The sequence below is a fragment of the Bidens hawaiensis genome, unplaced genomic scaffold (genome assembly GCF_021521415.1).
Source record: "Bidens hawaiensis isolate Kalapana, Puna unplaced genomic scaffold, B.hawaiensis_p1.1 tig00001143_1, whole genome shotgun sequence".
Classification (NCBI taxonomy): Eukaryota; Viridiplantae; Streptophyta; class Magnoliopsida; order Asterales; family Asteraceae; genus Bidens; species Bidens hawaiensis.
In genome coordinates, this window is record NW_027491065.1 from 2,668,040 (window position 1) to 2,687,119 (window position 19,080).

Below are 19,080 nucleotides of genomic sequence, written 5' to 3' on the forward strand. Positions count from 1 at the left end.
ATTTGGATTTAATAATTTTCTCATATGCATTTGAACTCAAGAAAATGTGTATTTTCTTAATTTTCTCCAAACATTTTGTATAAATATTGCAAATATTGAGAATACCTATTATATATATCTTGGTGTTTAGCATTATAATCATTGAAGTTGAATATTATAACTATAATCCATATGTATAACGATTTACTATATGAACAATCTGTCATTTTGTAAGGGTAAAGCTTTCAACTACTGTAAATAAGAATAACAATCTTCACTTTATGCAACTTTAAATTTTCTAATATTCTGCTAACTCACTGTTATTTGAACATGGCTTAAAGGTTAGTATGTTTTTGTCATTTTTCTGGCAAATACATTTCATATAAAATGAAACAAATCATTTTGTTTTAGTTTTTTGGTTTTATATGTTGCTTGATTATACAATTGTTAATTGTAAAATATAAAATCAATTAAAAAATTTGTCATACACAGAATATTAATGCCAACAAATTTATCATAAATTCTAAAGATTCTAACGATGATTATATCAACAATGTTCAGGTAATCTGGTTTTTGGGATAATCAAGTTTTTTTATAAACATGAGCAGATGATCTCAAATAACATTATATTAATTGATTAAAAGGTATGATATTTTATGTGCATGAATATATATTTTTTTGTTACTTTCATGGATACAGTATCATTTATCTAAGGTTGGTATGTACTTGAAGAACCTTACTTGTCACACAGATGAGTTATTAGCAGACCTATATGTTATCTTATCAAGAGTTACAAGCAGACATGAACTAAAGATTTTGATTTTTGATACATATTGTATACCGACCAATACAATCACAAATATAATGTACAAGGAAAGTTTTACTTGTTTGTAACATATTTGTGTAATCTTAATTATGTAATTTCTGTAATTCTAATGTAAATTATAATTATATGAACAATATATGATCATTTTATTGATGTATTTCACTTAATGGTTAAAGTTTAAAATTTTCATTAATTATCCGTGTAATACACGGGCCTCAAACTAGTAGCCCATAAACATTGGGTCAGGTTATAAAATGGTTTGCATTCATAACACTTCCCCTCGGACATTTTGTATTATACACCATCAACATTACACTACTAGATAATGTTGGCTTCGGTTCTTCTGGACGATATTAACTAATACTGCTAGATTGGTTATGCTGCCTCGTTAAAACCTTGCTAAGAAAACCTAATGGGACAAAACTTAGTTAAGGAAAAAGAGTACAGCTTGTATATTTCTCCCCCTCAATTGAACATAATCTATAAGTCCTTAGAAGCTAATCTCCTACCATTGCAGCTTAACTTGTTTTGATGTAGTCGTCTCTAATCGGAACTATGCGAGTTATATTGTCTTCATATGTAGTCTTTTCACTCTTTTGGTCCTTGGTTTTGTAACGTCCGTGAATTTCTGTAAGAAGGGTTATGCCTAACAAGCCTGCATATTAACCATGACTCGTTCCGGCATTTTAAAGGTCCTCCTGGCCGATCTCGTAAACTTAACCTACTAACCTTTTGTCCAAGTTTAACCATTAGCAAAGTAGAGGGGCTAAAGTGTTATATTATTATTATATTATATAAAAAAAATTAAAACCCTAACCCCTTGGTGACTTCCGATCGGCAGAACATAGCAGTCAAAACCCCCATCATTTTCTTTTTCTAGCCAAGTTCTAAGTGTAAAACATCCAATTCAAGGTTAGTATTACATCAAGGATTATATTTTTCACCATTAAACCTTTTATTGAACCCTAGAGTTGTCAAAATCATGTTAGGGTTTGAGTTTTGATTAAAACAGTTCTGACAGATTCGTACTCGTTTATTGTTTGGTCTGTAACACGATGAAAATTGATTGTTTTTTATCAATTCTTTATTTCATGATATTCTACTTTGAGTCTAGTTTCCAGAAAGGTATAATATATAATTTTTGGATGAGATTTGATTGGTTTTTATGATTTTATAAGATCGTGTGTCAAAACTGATGCGGGGTGACGGATTCTGGTCTGTCTTCCCGACATCTAACTCTTTTTTGACAAGAAAAATTGGTTTATTCCACTTCTGAAAGTTCACATTTTGAGTTAAGATTACAACCCAATTGGAATCGCTTAATTTGGTTTGGTAATGATTTTTAAACAAATAAAACACTTTTGCTGCACACTAAAATAGCTGCACGTACCTTTCTGTGTTGGATGAATTTTTATGATTTTTGTGTGCATTGGAAAAATATAAAAAATATATTTTTAAAAGCCTAATACATTTATTAAACTCTGGTAAAAATTTCATAATTTATTTTTATGGTTTTCCTATGTAATAAAATACATATCTGCATGCTAAAATCTGCATGTTCTAGTTATTGATCAATACTTTTGTTTTAGGCTTAACCGGTGGCTGTCCTTTTGAACACTCTCGGGGCTGTGTTCGACCATGAGTGTATTATTTGGTGATATTTATTTATTTTCTTATCATTCCCCTTACTGTTTTGGATCTAAACCTTTGAAGTAAATTATGAATATTGTTTATGAAAATTTGAACTCACTCAGCTCTAGCTGACTTTGTGTGTATGTTAGATTGATTTTCAGGTTGAGAAGTAGGGAACTACCGCTTGGACGTGCTCGAGACTACTCGGACGGTTGAAGGCATATCTAGTAGGAGAATTATAACGCAAACTGTTTTCTTTTCATTGGTTACTTTAAACATTTAAGTTTTAGTTTTGGGGCACTCTTCCCGGTTTTTAGGAATTTTGATATTTACTATTCCGCTGTTTATTACTCTGATCTGATTTTAATAAGATGATCTTGATTGGTTTTAAATTTTTGAGAATTTTTGGATATGATGACCAACTGTAGGATTCCTGGGTTTCGGGGTCTTACAAGTCTAAACCCCACGCCTCTTGTTATGTTGGATCATTAATCTTCACGATTGAAAGCGTTTTTGAATTTAACCAATCTCAGTGCAAGTCTTTTGGATATACTGCATAAACATAACCTGGGACTCCATATTTTATTGATGGAACAAATCCATGTCTCGAGTCCTCTAAGGATATTAACTTATCATTTAATACGATTGATTAATGTATAAGAATGCAATTAAACATATACTCGAGCTACAGGTCGAGTAATAATTTAGTCACCTCAAGTTCTTTCGTCTCAAAATTTTCTCTTAATTAGTTCGACAAAGCCTCTCGATGATGTAGGATCATCACTATAAATTGCGATTATATGAACTTTTAAGAGTGAAATTTTGATAGATAGAATATCAAACTAATGCCCTTCTTTATAGGTTTTATTGTTTCAGGCATTTTATTCGTTTAGGGATACTCATATAAATGTAATGTTTAATTGTCCCATACAATTATATGTTGATAACATCCATAACTTTATCCGAATTCTGTTTGAGATTGTGAGGCCGATGAAAACACCTAATGGTTATCGCATCCACTACAAGGACTACGCTTTCTCATATTCAACTATTGGGATTTGGGAAAACAACCATTGTGTTACAACTCGTGCCATACATTGCAAAATCTCATTCTTTTTGTTCCTTTTTGTATTAAGGACAGCCATTTATAGCCTACTAATTTGACGTCTATGGGTGTTCGAAATACAGGTCCGAAAACGTTTTGCTTATCAGGCATATTTAATTCAACCTTTTAGGCATCTTGCCATTTTGACAATCATCTCTGTGTATTTTCTCTTACAGAGCTTTAGATTTGTAATCTTTCTCATCAATTACATTTGTTGCTATAGCATATGCAAATTTCGTTATACACGTGTTTCACTTCGGTTCGATATTGTACTATTTTGTACATAATTTATAAAGATCTCATACTCATTCAATATTGATGGTTTTTCTGGAATTTTGTAAATCATATTAGTCTCTTATGGGACATTTACCTCTTCAGGGGTTTTATTATTTTCTTCTAGGGCATTTACCCCCACTTAGGCATTATATCAATAACCTCTTATATGGTTGGTTATACATGTAACCTCTTCTGGGGTTATACCAACTAAATTATTCAGCTCATTTGATATTCATGGGATTTGATGTTTGGAACCAATTTGTCTTCCACGTTTTCTTTGTATGGTAATATTATATGGATTACTTCTAATCGAGCAAATGAATTTGATCCTGGTATATGTGACTTTGTCACTCTATTTGTGTTTATGAATGCATATAGTAACTCATTAGTTATTCTTTACAAGTGTATGACATATTTGACTTCAGATTTATATTGATCTCTTTCGGGATCTAAATTTGATATTTGTGATGCATTTCATATTATTTCATGCATTACCAGACTTTTCATTCTTGTCTCCCCCTAAAACTGGGAATACTATCATATTTAATGATAACTAGCATATGTAGGTGTTACAAATATTTCTTCAGTCGATCATATAAGTGATTCCATTGTGATACAAAATGGTGGCGATATTTACTATTAGCAGTTGGAGATTATTTGATTAGTACATCGACATGTAAAATGACATGCCCTCATATAGGAGATAAACATTCATACATTATGATAAATAATTTAGCTGTTAATTATAATTATTAAATAATTCATCTATACTATCTTTGTTTGAACATGAATTACATGATGTTCAACACTTATCTCCATAGATATATGCTTTTACATTAGTTATGAGTGCTAGATAGCACGTTAAATTATTGCATTATAGATAATTTAGAATATGATTATCCTATATAGATAATTGAAGAAACACTAAGTGAACCCTGGGCAGATTATAGATAATCTGGGGGTTAAGTAATGTTTCCCACGAGGATGAGGTTCAGCAGAGAAGATTGTTCTTCAGATGACCTGCAAAACAGACACCGTAAGCTCGTCACTGAGAAGGGGGGGGGTTCCTCCTTGTGACCACCCTCCGGCGTGAGAATCAGACTAGATTGCTCTGAATATAAGTGTATATTAAGAGATTGCTAGATAAGATGAGATATCAGATGATGTCCTTACCATTCCAAGGTGTTGGAGTATTTATAGCCGAAGGTAGGTTTCCTAGAAGGTACAGCCGGCTGAATAGTATTCCTGTTCTACCAACAGTGGACTACGCACAGGCCATGCTGGTTGGTGGATAGGCTACGGCCAACAGTAACAAGGTCGGCTGTACATTGTTCCTTTACTGCCGGCTACGCACTGTTCCACCAACTGTAGGCTGCGCACGTCCCATCGTAAGGGTTGGTGAGTAGGCAGCGGCTAATAGTGACAAACAGTACTAGAGGGTGCTCCTCCTCGTACTGTTGTCGGTGAGCTGTCACCCTGTGATTGGTTCATGGGCTGTTCTGGTCAAATCGTCTGTTCTGCCCATACCTTAGTAGGTATAGTACGAAAGATCTTCCAGAAGCATACGGACTGGCTCATTTAGGCGGGAGTATTCCCGCCTTGCTCATTCCTTCATGTGACTACTGAAGTAGGTAATGCCTTGTACGTGTAGCCTTGCTGTTAGTGCGGGTAGCCTTCCCTGATGGCTTGTATCCGCAGCTGCGGGAACAGGCGGGGTACTTCACCATTGGGAGGCTTTCCCTGCGGGTACAGATGGTGTACTGCGCGTAAGGTTCTCTGAGCATGGTGGGTCCTGCTGGAGCAGTTGGTCGTTGCGCAGACGTCCCTGTTCAAGGAGAGTCTTGCGGGTCCAACTGGGCTCTGCTGGGACCTACCTCTTCAAGTCCCCCCAGTCCAATGTTCTTCTCATGAATTATTAATAAGTGAGGTGAACTTTTGGACTTAGCAAGGGGTTTTGAAAAGGGTTTAGTTTTTAGGTTTTCCGTGGTGATTCTTCCCGCGGTTTTCCTGATGTCATGCAGAAATTCCCGACTTTTCTGCTTGATCTTTGGGTGTGAAGCGGGTAGGTTTGTAACCTCCTCGCAAGTCAGGAGCGTTGAGTCCCACTTGTGTGGATTCTCCATGGGGTTTTGGTAGTTTTCAACATATTGATCAATTATGCTAAAACCACCAATCCCATCATGGAGTTTCAAACAATATAGTTCTCGACGTTCCCGTCATGCAGGGATGTTATTCCCGTTTCCGCAAGCATGGCCCAGAAGATCCTTCTTGGTTTGAATTCCCTGCAGAGTGCTAAGTATGTGAAGGGTTTTGCCTTGACACTGTACCCGCACTCGTCTTACGGTTACTTTACATCCAAGGTATTTCTGGCGTCAATTCCCTGCGGGTGCTAAGTACGTGAAGGGTTTTGCCTTGAAACTGTACCCGCACCCGTCTTATGGTTACTTGGTTGCCAAGGTAAGGGGTATATTCCCGCTTACTTTTGAATCTTTTTGAATTTTTTTTTTTTTTTTTTTTTTTGAAATTCGAAGAGTTGGTGAAAGGATAAGAACAGTCCAAACCTCTGAAACGTCGTGCGACGGTTTCTTCTGACTGTGTCAGGACGTGCAAGAAGTTATGGTAACGTGAAAGTACCTGGTCATTCCAGTCGCTTTTTCAGGCGCGTGGGCCCGTTTTTTCGGGCGTGTGGCCGCGAAATTAATGGTATGCGTCCTTTCAACAGCTGTTGCCAGCTTGCTTTTTGCCACGTGTCATAGTTTCATTGCACCTTCGATTTCTCTCTCCTCCGCATTAAATTCATCGCATTAATTGCGATTAGTATATAAAGGGGGAGAGGGTTCTTTGTAATTCACACTTTCACTTTTCTCTTCATCTTCAGAACGATTTCCGGTGAATACTCAACTTTTCAGTCGAGCCTTTTCTCGAAATCGTTTTCTTTCATCTGCAAGATGTCGTCTCGTGATCTCGAATCTACAGCCGACGACAAGAGTACTGCTGGCGAGTGCCAGTGTGCTTTGCCTGTCGATCTGTACCAGTACGTCGTCAGGAAGTTCATGCTCGAGTCTCTCGAGCCTGAGTTTCCTGAACCCCATCAGACAGTGTACGATGCCCCCAGAGGCAAGATCGGGGTATATGCTGCATTCTTTGTTTATGGGAATCTTAGGTTCCCATTGACAAAGTTTGTGTACCGTGTCCTGGAGAGGCACGGTGTGCACCTGACCGAGGTGCACCCGATGGCGATTGCCAAGATTCGGCACTTCGAGTGGGTGTGCCGGATTCTGGGCATTGAGCCCTATGTTGACCGCCTGATGACCTTCTACACTTGTAGGTGCATCCAGGGGTGGTATACGTTGATAACCCGGATAAAGGGTTTGAAGATTTGCGCAACCGAGCGCAGTCTTCGCGCGTGGAAGCGGGAGTTCTTCTTCATCTCCACCCGTGCCATCCCCCTTGCCATGAAATTCAAGAATGGGCAAGCACTTCCCAGCCTTCACGCCTCTAACTACCAGGAGGCGGAATGGTTCTCGAGGATATCCCGAGTCCAATCTCCGGTTTACCGGTTTGCGGTGTCCGGGATGGTGATGCTCGGGATGAGCCGGGTGTGGAAGGAGGCGGATGCGCAAAAGATCCCAATCGTCCTTGAATACGGTTCGAACTCTGTTCCTTACGGTATGCTCTGTTTCTTTTTGTTGATTTAGAATCTCTTCTAACTTTTTCCTGTTTATTTCAGAGGGGAACGACTTGAAGTCGCTCCTGAACCCGCGGGAGGCTGACGGTCCTGCTCGGATGGGTACTCGCGCTCTAGACGAGAACGAGTTGCCCATCCTAGAACAAACGGCGGATCGGTTCGTGGAGGTCTGCCCGCTAGGCCACGAGATCCTTAGCGCCAGACGGCCAGGTAAGGCGCTATTCAACCCTCGACCCCTCAATGTTGAAACCTCTGCTGGAATTCCTCTAATCATATGTTCTGATGAGGAATCCGCAGATGGTCCTCCGTTGGTGCGGAAGAAGAAGGCTGCCGGCGGGAAGGGGAAGGAGATGGTGGCCTCCACTGCCGATCCGGTGCCTCGGTCTGATTCGGAGACCGAGAGCGACGAGGTGGCGGGGAATCCCGGTGGTGACAAGACCACCGCTCCGGAGGCTGCGACTGTCACCTCCGGAGAGCCCAAGAAGACGACGGTGAGCGGCGCAAAGAGGCCGGCTCCATCGGGTTCATCCCCGCCTCTCCGTACCTTTAGGCTCAAGAAAACCCGTAAGTACAAACTTCCTTTTATCTTTTTCATAGTTTTCCATCATTAATACTTATCTTCTTTGTGCAGGCGTGGATGTTGACGCATTCCAGGGTGGAGCACAGAGAAGTACCTCTCCGCCAATGACGGTAGGCTTGGTCAGCCTACCTGAGGCGACGACCCAGGCGCCTGCGCCTGCTTCCGCTGGTTCAGTTGCTCACTCCTTTGAGCCGACTGTTCCAGCTGTGATGACGTCACCGCCGGCTGTGAGTGCTATTTTTACCGCATCTTTCACCGAGCCGGCGGTTACTCTTGCTGCGGATTCCGCAGCCGCGACCGCGGCGGCCGCGGCGGCCTTTACCATGCCTCCTCCGTCATCGGCAACGACGGCCGATCCTTCAGGTATGCATGGGGCGTATCGCCAACCTCTGCCACCTTCCCATCTGCCTGACCTCTTGGATGGATTTCCCTTGGGTTCAGGTGATGGGTTCGGCGGCTATCGGCCTGTTATTGACCCTACAGGTGCGTAGGGTTCTTTTGGCCTATTTTGTATATATATATATATATATTTTTTTTATCATCTTTTCCTAACTGCTTTTTGTTTTTTGCAGTGTCGGATTCCAATGAAGTGTATGTTCCACGATGGAACATTCGCCGAGGAACAACCCTTCGCACCCCTGTGGAGTGCGTGGAGTGGGCTCGTCACGCTGCTCATAGTGGTGCGTTGGGGGAAGCCATGGCTAGCTACCGGAGGGTAGGCTAAGCAATGAGCTTCGGGTTCTCCTGGCCCGGATGCAGCCGCGCGTCGAGCTGCTTTGTCGTGAAAACGACAAGTTAAAAGCAGCTCGCCTTCAGGAAGTAGCTCAGGCGCGGGCTGTCCGGGAGGAGAATAGGAGGCTCTCCGCCGCGGCGGCGGAGAAGGAGAAGGCGTTCAAGGCCCTTGAAGTTGAGGTTCAGGCCCGTCTCGAGGCCCGTTCCAAGGCTGCCCAAGCTGTTAATGAACAGCTTCGGCTAGCTAAGGAAACTGCTAGGAACGCAACTGAAAGGGCCACCAAGGCTGAAGCTGTTGCTGAGCCTCTACGCCTGGAGAATGAAGAGCTTAAAGCCAAATTAGAGGCTCTCCAGCAGGCTCATGATGCCTTGGCGATGGAGGACGCGAAGAAGCTCCAAGAAATCCTGGACCAGAGGGGCGTGCTTGACCACACTGAGCGGAAGCTAAAGGGCGTCGAAGAGGCTGCTGCAAAGGAAGTGTTGCTTGCCAACCTTAATAAAAGTGAAGCTGAACGCGCCTGTACCCAAGCTCAAGCCGCCCTCCAAGAAGCTCTGGTTGCCAAGGAATGGCTTCTTCGAGAAGCGTTGTCTCAGGTAAGCTTTTCATGTCTTTACGCTTTTCTTTGTAAATAGAAAAGGTTCTGATACTTGTATTTTTTCTTTGTAGGTTGTGCATCGGGTCTTCTCAGAGACGTCTTATGACGATGCTATGAGCGCAGCCCTCAACGCTTCTCATGAGGATGGGGAAAAGGCCGGCTTCCTGCTTGGTCTAGGGTTCGTTGAGAAAGGCATCCCGCCTTCCAACTTCCCTTTGTATGATGTGGATACTGAAGCTATTTACGACCAAGCAGTGAACCAGTATGCCGCCTTCCCGCATCCGGTGGTGGAGAAGGTGAACGAAGTCGCTGCAGCTGATGATGGGCTAGCTATTCTTAAAGCTTTCCTTGAACCACCACGCTCTACTGATGGAGCGGGTCCAAGTGGAAGTGGTCCTGAAGCTTGATTCTGAAGATCCCTTTCCACCATTAGCGTAGATTTTTGCTTTTGTATAGCTATCTTTGTAATATTTGAATTTGATGGAATAAAGATTGTGTTAGTTCTTTGCCTTGTTTATTTTACGCATGTTTTGATCTAACTTAGCAATTTCTTTAGTACTTAGATAAGTTAACTTTTTAACGTGGTAAATTATAAGTTTGTTTCGCTTCCTCTTTCATGATTGTGCGGGTATGACCGTCACTTACACTTAGTAGGATGGCTTAACTTTACTTATATCTGACCTGCGTGGAAGTTTTCCTCATCTTTTCGTTTGAAATTTTCTAAGTGTTCAGAATAAGTTAACCTTTGAACGTGGTAGATGGTAGGTTGAAGTTTTGCTTCCTTGTTCGTGATTGTGCGGGTAAGACCGTCACTTGCACTTACAAGGATGGCTAGACTTTACTTACATCTGACCTGCGTGTAGGTTTTCCTTAAAACTTGAGATTTCTAGCGTTGTGTTTATGCGGGTTTTGCCGCCTTCCACACGTAACGACTTACTTCTTCCCCCATTTATGCGGTGAATACCGGCACATTAGTGCGGGAAGTTCATAAGTATAAAGGTAAGGCTATCAACACATTGTGAAAGGAGAATCATTTCCATTAGAAGTGGCTCTAAGCCTTTTCTTTACAAGTTTGGAATTGATCTACATATAACATTTGCGTAATTGAGCTCCATTCCATGTTCTTGGGATGGGAGTGCCATCGAGCCTTTCGAGCCGGTATGCGCCCTTTTCCAGGACTTCTTTGATAATGTATGGCCCTTCCCAGACCGGGGCCAGCTTTCCCGGGCGTTCTTGGTTCGAAGCCTCGTTGTTACGCAGTATGTAGTCTCCTACATTGAAGTTGCAGAGTTTTACCCGCGTGTTGTAGTACTTTTGCATTTGTCGCTTGTAGTTCTCTTCACGCACTGCGGCTAAGTCTCTGCGTTCCTCGGTTAGCATAAGGTCCAACCTTCTTTCCGCATCATTGTCTTCTGGCTGAATCAAGACCCTTGGTGAGGGTAAACTAATTTCGACCGGGACCATGGCTTCAGTGCCATAAGTGAGACTGAACGGGGTTTCTCCCGTACTGGCCTTCTTCAGCTTTCTGTTTGCCCAAAGGACGTGCGGAAGCTCGTCCACCCAGCCGGATCTGTGTTCCAAGAGTCTTTTCTTGATGCCTTCGACGATGCTCTTATTTGCTCTTTCCACCTCACCATTACCTTGCGGGTGTGCCACTGAGGTAAAGGTGTGGGTGATTTGAAGTTCTTTCAGCCACTGTTGTAGCTTCTTGTCAGCAAAGTTGGTGCCGTTATCGCTCACCAAATTCTGTGGAAGTCCAAAACGACAAATAATAAATTCCCAAATAAATTTTTTGATATGTTTTGCGGTTGTTTGGGCTAAGGGTTTTGCTTCTATCCACTTGGTGAAGTAGTCGATGGCTACCACTAGGAACTGAACATTTCCTGCTGCTGTAGGAAATGGGCCTGTCACATCGATGGCCCACTTCTGAAATGGCCATGAAGAGGTGACTGAAACAAGTTCATTCTTCGGGCGGTGCGTGTTGGGTGCGTAGAGCTGGCAAGACCTGCATTTTCTGATGTATGCCAGCGCATCCGTATGCATCCCCGGCCAAAAGTATCCCGCGTTGTTTAGCTTAGCTACAACAGCGCGGGGACCTGCGTGTACTCCACAGATGCCTTCGTGTACTTCCCTTAGGAGGTAGTCAGCATCTTGGTTGTCCACGCATCTTAAGAGTGGGCCAAGAAAGTTACGTCTGTAAAGGATGTCATCGATGAGTTGATAATTCAGTGCTTTACAGCGTAGTTTTCTTGCCTGTGTTTTTGACTGTGGTAGTGTACCTGCCGCAAGGTATTTTATTATTGGTGTCATCCACGTTTCTGTACCGGTTTGGATGACACAAATTTCCTTGTGCGGTACCGAAGGTGTCTCGAGGAGTTCAATGCGGATGTCCTTTCCTAAGTGGGTGAAGGCTAATGATGCAAGCTTGCTTAACGCATCCGCAGATTTGTTTTCACTTCGCTTGACGTGTATGACTTTGCAGTCGTTGAAATCGCGCATAAGGGATTTTGCTTGTGCGAGGTACAGGGCCATTGTGTCGTTCACGGCCGTGTACGTCCCGTTGATTTGATTGGCTACTAGCATGGAATCCACGTGGGCTTCCAAGTTTTTCACTCCCATCTTACGCGCAATTCTCAGCCCAGCCAAGAATGCCTCATACTCGGCTTCGTTATTCGTACTTGGAAAATCCAGTCGAATAGCGTAAGTGTATTCTTGGCCTGCTGGGTTGGTTAGTTTCAGCCCTGCGCCTGAACCCTCGTTACTGGCTGCTCCATCAGTGTAGAGTCGCCAGACATCATTGATGTCTTGTGCTGGAGAGGGTTGAGCCTCTTTCTGGCACTCTTTTTCCCGCGATGCAGGCACTTCTGCAATAAAGTCGGCCAAAACCTGGCCTTTTATGGCTGGTCTTGGCTTATACTTTATCGCGTACTCCCCCAACTCAATTGCCCATTTGGCTAGACGTCCCGATAACTCGGGTTTGCCTAGAACGTTTGCAAGTTTGAAGTTGGAGAGGATGGTGATTGGGTGACCCTGGAAATATCGTCTTAACCTGCGTGAAGCATCTATAAGTGCTAAGACTAATTTTTCGAGGGTAGAGTACCGGGTTTCTACGTCTGTTAGGATACGACTGACATAATAGATTGGCATCTGGATGCCTTTTCGCTCTACTAGCAGGACTGCCCCGGTTGCTCTATCTGTTGCGGAAAGGTATAGGATAAACTCCTCTCCCGCTTTTGGTGCTGTGAGCGTTGGGAGTTCGATCAAGCGTGACCGAATCTCCTGAAAAGCTGCTTCCGCTTCTGGTGTCCAGCGGAAGTGCGTTTTCTTTAAACAGTTTCTCAACGTTGACACGAAGGGAAACGACTTGTCCGCGTGGTTTGCCAAAAAGCGATTAAGTGCCACTAGTCGTCCATTCAGTGTCTAAGCCTTTTTGATGGTAGTAGGTGATTCCATTTTGATAATGGCTTCGACCTTTTCAGGGTTCGCTCTGAAGCCATCTTTAGTGACGATGACCCCCAAGAACTTCCCTTCTTCCATTCCAAAGGCACACTTGCTCGGGTTGAGCTTCATGTTTATCTTCCTGAGCGTGTTGAAAGTTTCTTCGATGTCTTTCAACATCGCTTCTGGGTCAGGGCTTTTGATGACCAAGTCATCCATGTAGACTTCCAAGTTCCTCCCAATTTGGGCATGAAACTGGTTGTCCATCAGGCGTTGGTATGTGGACCCGGCATTCTTAAGTCCGAATGGCATCATTTGGTAACAAAATGTGCCATCGGGCGTCCGAAAAGCGGTTTTGTCCTGATCATCAACGGCCATGTGGATTTGATGGTACCCCTTATACGCGTCCAGGAAGCATTTAAGGCGGAACGGTGCCAACGAATCCACCTTAAGATCAATTTCGGGTAACGGATAACAATCTTTGGGGCATGCTTTGTTCAAGTCCTTGAAATCTATGCACATGCGCCATTGTTTGTTATTCTTCGGTACCATAACGGGATTTGCAACCCAAGTTTGATATCTACTAACGCGTACGATGCCTGCGTCAAGGAGTTCCTTGACTTGGGTTCTACACGCGTTAGTTTGTTCTGGCCCCATTACTCTGCGCTTTTGTACGATTGGCGTAACAGCCGGATCGCATTTGAGTTTATGCTCTGCCTTACTTCGGGGTACACCAGTCATGTCAGCTGGTGTCCACGCGAAGATGTCAGCGTTTTTTTGTAATAAGCGCTTGAGTAAGGTGCGTGTGGGATCAACAACTGTTGGGCCAATGGAAACGGCCTGGTCAGGGTATTTGCCGTTGAAGGCCCATCTTTCTGGTTCGGTGATGGTTGGTTTAGCCGTCTTTGGTTTGGGTTTAGATGAGACAGATGCGATGCATACCTGGGGAATGCCGGTGATCATCGCTACACCCTCAGCTGTTGGCCATCCCATCATGCCGTGGACTGAGGATACCACGGCGTTGAATCTTGCCATCCCATCTCTTCCGAAGAGAATGTCGTATGTGTGGTGTGGCTTCCTCATTACGACAAAATCCACGTCTTCTGTGCATGAGTGATTCCCGTCCGTAAGAGTGACGGGGAAAGATAGGATGCCCAGGGGGTGTTTGTGCTGCCATCAAACCCTTCCATCGAGGCGCAGATCATTTCCAGGCGCTCTTTGTCTTCGTCATCTAGCTTGTCGAAGAACTGCCTGTACATCACCGTTGACGAGGCGCCGTTGTCAGCAAGAGTGCGAGAAGTGATGTAGTGCCCCAGCTGGCTTTTGATGACGATAGGGCCTTCTTTGCTGGGTCCTCCTGGCACTCGCGGGAAGCGCACCTCAGCTTCCTTCCACGCGCATGGTTCTGTCGTTCGCCTTTTCCTTCCCCTGATATTACCATGAACCATGTTGATGCTGATGTCAACGGGCTTTCGTCCATTGCCTCGGTACCGGTTGTCGTTCCTTCCTCCCTTCTTGATTGATGCCACCAGGTGTGCCAGTCTTCCATCCTTGACGAATGCTTCAACAATATCCTTCAAGGATGTACACTCTTCTGTACTATGACCTTTTGTCCCGTGGAAGTCACAGGATTTACTCTGATCCGCATTAGGTCGCTGCCGGATCATTGGAGCTTTTGGCCATGGTAGCTTTTCAGTGGCAAATATTTCCGTGACGCTTTTGGTGAGTGGCGTCCACCGGTGTTTTTGGCTTGAAGGGTGTGTGTTATTTCTTCCGCCAACAAGAGGGTGAGAGCTGGATGAGGTGTCAAAGTTTACCCTTGACTGCCAGATACCTAGCTTCCTCTTTTTGTTTTGCCGGGCGATCCGAACATTGTTTTCTCTAGTCCTCTGCGTGTAGAGGTGTGTACTCTGGGGAAGATCCCTTCACAGTTGCTTCTCCGTCTCGGCAAAGCGCTTGGCCGCCGTCATGATGGCATCCCATGTTGATGGCATGCCGTCCTTACCCGTCAATGTGCGGATAAGCTCTGGGTATTCGGCGCCCTGGATCAAAGCGGCGCGAACAAGATCTTCACTTATGTTGCCTAGACTTAGCTTTTTGGAGTTGAAGCGAGTGATGAAGTCTAGTAAAGATTCATCCTCTTCTCTAACGCAGTTGAGGATCGTCCACTGTTCTTCAGTATATTTCTTTTGCTGGCTGAAGTGTTGGCTGAACTTATTCTGAAAGTCCGCCCAATCATAAATGTGGTGGACCGGTAAACGATCGAACCATGCCCTGGCCGCTCCAACCAGAGTCATCTGGAACATATAACACCACGTGGGTTCCGTCCAGTTACTGACGGTTGCCCCCGCAATGAATCTGTTCAAGTGGTCGTCTGGGTCGGATAGACCATCATAAGTGCCGATGTTGGACATTTGTTTGGCACTTCTCGGGGCGATTGCTTCCGCAATGTCCCTTGCGAACTTAGACTTTCCTGCATTTGCAGCAGTTGGTCTAAAGGTTTTGGAGAAGTCACGCGGGTTTCTCTCCGCATTTGTTGGTTTAAAGGCTTCCCCAAAATTCCTTGTCGGTTGGAAGTCCGTTTCCTTACGCTTCCCTTTTGCCTTATGGCGAGGGTTTGCGTCGGTATCGGATTCTTCCCGCTCATCGTCTGAGTACTCGCACTCACTGTTCATATTGAGATGTTGGCGAGTACTGCCGAATTCGTCAGCCTATTGAACTGAACGCAAGCGTTCATCCAACTCAGCTTGGAACTCTTTCTGACGTGCTTCGGCCCACGCCTTAACTTGATCTAGTGTTTGGCGAGGGACCCTCGTTCGTTTCTCCAGCTGGGCATCAGTGAACCCCAGTGGAATATTTACTGCACTTGCCCCGGCTTGGGTAACCGGGGTAGTGTTCGTAAGATTTGTATAACCGCCGGTGTTCCCAGTTGCTGGGGTTGTGGTCACCGGGGTTTCCTGGTCACTTACTGGCCTTGGGACCGGAGTAACGTTAACCATTTCTTCAGAAATTTTGAAAAAAAACTAAGAATTAGTTCTAGCTTTTATGCACGGATGGCGCCAATGAAGAAACACTAAGTGAACCCTGGGCAGATTATAGATAATCTGGGGGTTAAGTAATGTTTCCCACGAGGATGAGGTTCAGCAGAGAAGATTGTTCTTCAGATGACCTGCAAAACAGACACCGTAAGCTCGTCACTGAGAAGGGGGGGTTCCTCCTTGTGACCACCCTCCGGCGTGAGAATCAGACTAGATTGCTCTGAATATAAGTGTATATTAAGAGATTGCTAGATAAGATGAGATATCAGATGATGTCCTTACCATTCCAAGGTGTTGGAGTATTTATAGCCGAATGTAGGTTTCCTAGAAGGTACAGCCGGCTGAATAGTATTCCTGTTCTACCAACAGTGGACTACGCACAGGCCATGCTGGTTGGTGGATAGGCTACGGCCAACAGTAACAAGGACGGCTGTACACTGTTCCTTTACTGCCGGCTACGAACTGTTCCACCAACTGTAGGCTGCGCACGTCCCATCGTAAGGGTTGGTGAGTAGGCAGCGGCTAATAGTGACAAACAGTACTAGAGGGTTCTCCTCCTCGTACTGTTGTCGGTGAGCTGTCACCCTGTGATTGGTTCATGGGCTGTTCTGGTCAAATCGTCTGTTCTGCCCATACCTTAGTAGGTATAGTACGAAAGATCTTCCAGAAGCATACGGATTGGCTCATTTAGGCGGGAGTATTCCCGCCTTGCTCATTCCTTCATGTGACTACTGAAGTAGGTAATGCCTTGTGCGTGTAGCCTTGCTGTTAGTGCGGGTAGCCTTCCCTGATGGCTTGTATCCGCAGCTGCGGAAACAGGCGGGGTACTTCACCATTGGGAGGCTTTCCCTGCGGGTACAGCTGGCGTACTGCGCGTAAGGTTCTCTGAGCATGGTGGGTCCTGCTGGAGCAGTTGGTCGTTGCGCAGACGTCCCTGTTCAAGGAGAGTCTTGCGGGTCCAACTGGGCTCTGCTGGGACCTACCTCTTCAATAATTTATTTGGTCATCAAATGTAGTAACTTCTTGTTACTCATGATATAAATGTCTTTGTTGAAGACAACAAAACATCTCTTATGTTATTAAAATAGTATTAGTTTTTATGTTGTATAGTTAGACATTCATCTCACACATATTTAAGCTCTGCTGGAGCATTTCGACTTGTAAAAATTTATAATTTCTAAAGAACTTTAATATAGTTACAGTTAATGCTTACGTGAACAGTCATTTGTTTGATCGACTTACACGCCTCGTCAGCCATTATTTTGGAATGTGGATGGCAGTTGACATATGTCCATCACAGTTTAAAAAGTTAGCATATGCCTTCCAATAGAATTAAAACCCGTTTGAGTTGTGAAAACTCGTGAAATCCTATGTAACATTGTTTTTTTTGTTACATGTAATATATGTTATAACATTTAATACAAAACATCGAAACATCAAAAAAAATGTTTTGCTACTTTTTAACATTTTTTTACTAATTTTTATATATGTTTTCAGGAGAGAGAAAAAATTATATTTATATTTACATTTTTTATTCACTTTAATTGTGGACCACAAGATTTAAACTTTAATTAAAAACATGTGATTGATAATAGGTTTCTAGAGTTTTCATAACTTAAATGGGTTTTTATTCTAACCTAACACTGTCTACCATAATAATTTTGGTGTTCCCTTTATTCTAGTTATTAAATTAAATTAAATATCATTAACTTTGGGACTGAAAATGTATAATCCAGGTCCATAAAATGAAACAGTTAAACCAACTCCTTCGAAAAATTCCGTCGGTTGCTCTATTTGACCCCAAAATCTCCGATTTCACAAAATAAACATTAAATTATAAAGAAATTGCGAGTAACCATTTGCCTATTCTTCTTAACTATGATTTCATTTTGTTTCATATTTCTTGGCAAGTCATGAAATTCAAATGCAATTTCAATATCTTTGATTTATGACATCAAGTGAAAAAGTTGTATTTGTTATTGATTAAGAATTGCTAATTTCGATATTGCATGTGATGAAGGGTTCTGTTACTGTTTATTTTGTGACTTTGGAACACACTTTCTAGGTTGGATTAGAAATTTTGTGTGAGTGAAACACAGGGATTTGATTTCATGTTTGAACGTATCTTATTTTTTTAATTGCAAATTGTAAACCCCTGTTTGATGTTACTCGGATTGATGAACAGGCATGGATGATTCCATATAGAGATCAAATCATGATGATAACGTAAAATAAACCAGAGAGAAATATAAAAAAGAAAGTCGTTCATTCATTAAAGATAATCACAATAACAATATAAAATGGTCAAACATTGGGCCGGGTTATAAAATGATCAACATTCATAACAAAAATGATCATTATTATGGCTTTTTTTGGTTAACGAAATAGATTAAAATTAAAACATTAAATATGTTTTTTTTTTCTTGAATGGTGACTTCCTCAGTTAAGTGATAACGCGATCGCATTCGCGGCCCCATCACCCTCGGTCCAGACTATGTTGACATTATCGGGACCCATGCTGGAACATAAGGATTGGCATTCCTGGTAAATATGTTATTTGAATTATTATGTTATGATAAAAGGAAAATTTTCTAAAATAGCCCTTTTAGAAAGAGAAGTCCCAAAATAGCCCTTTTTCTCTCAAAATTTTTTATAATTTGGATTGTCAAGACGCATTGGGAATAGATAAAAATAAAGACTAGATTTTGAAAGAAAGTCAGGTAAAAGACGAGATTTGAGGAGATAATACCGTGCAAGTCCAAATTATATGTAATCTTGGAGCAAAAGTTTAAATTTTTCAAAAACTTTTTTACTAAAAAAAACCGTCTTAAGAGACTGTATTTTTATGTTTCCTACCTTTCCTGTCCATATTTTCAAATTCTTAGAAAAATATATTTTTTACAATTATACCCTTTAACCACCACCACCACCACCACCTTCCAACTTGTCACGTAACCAGCTCTTCACTTCATTTCTTTCCATTTTCAATTCCTCTCCAAAATCATGGAAACCAACTCGGTTTCCAAGTGGGTTTTGCTCTCTTGCTCCTAATTCAACTGGTGTTCATCAGATTCAGTGTAGTGTGACTTATGACAGTAAGGCCATTGTTATCAATGGCCAAAGAAGAATCTTGATTTCTGGCTCTAAACATTATCCTAGAAGTACCCCTGAGGTGGCTTTTTCGGCGAGC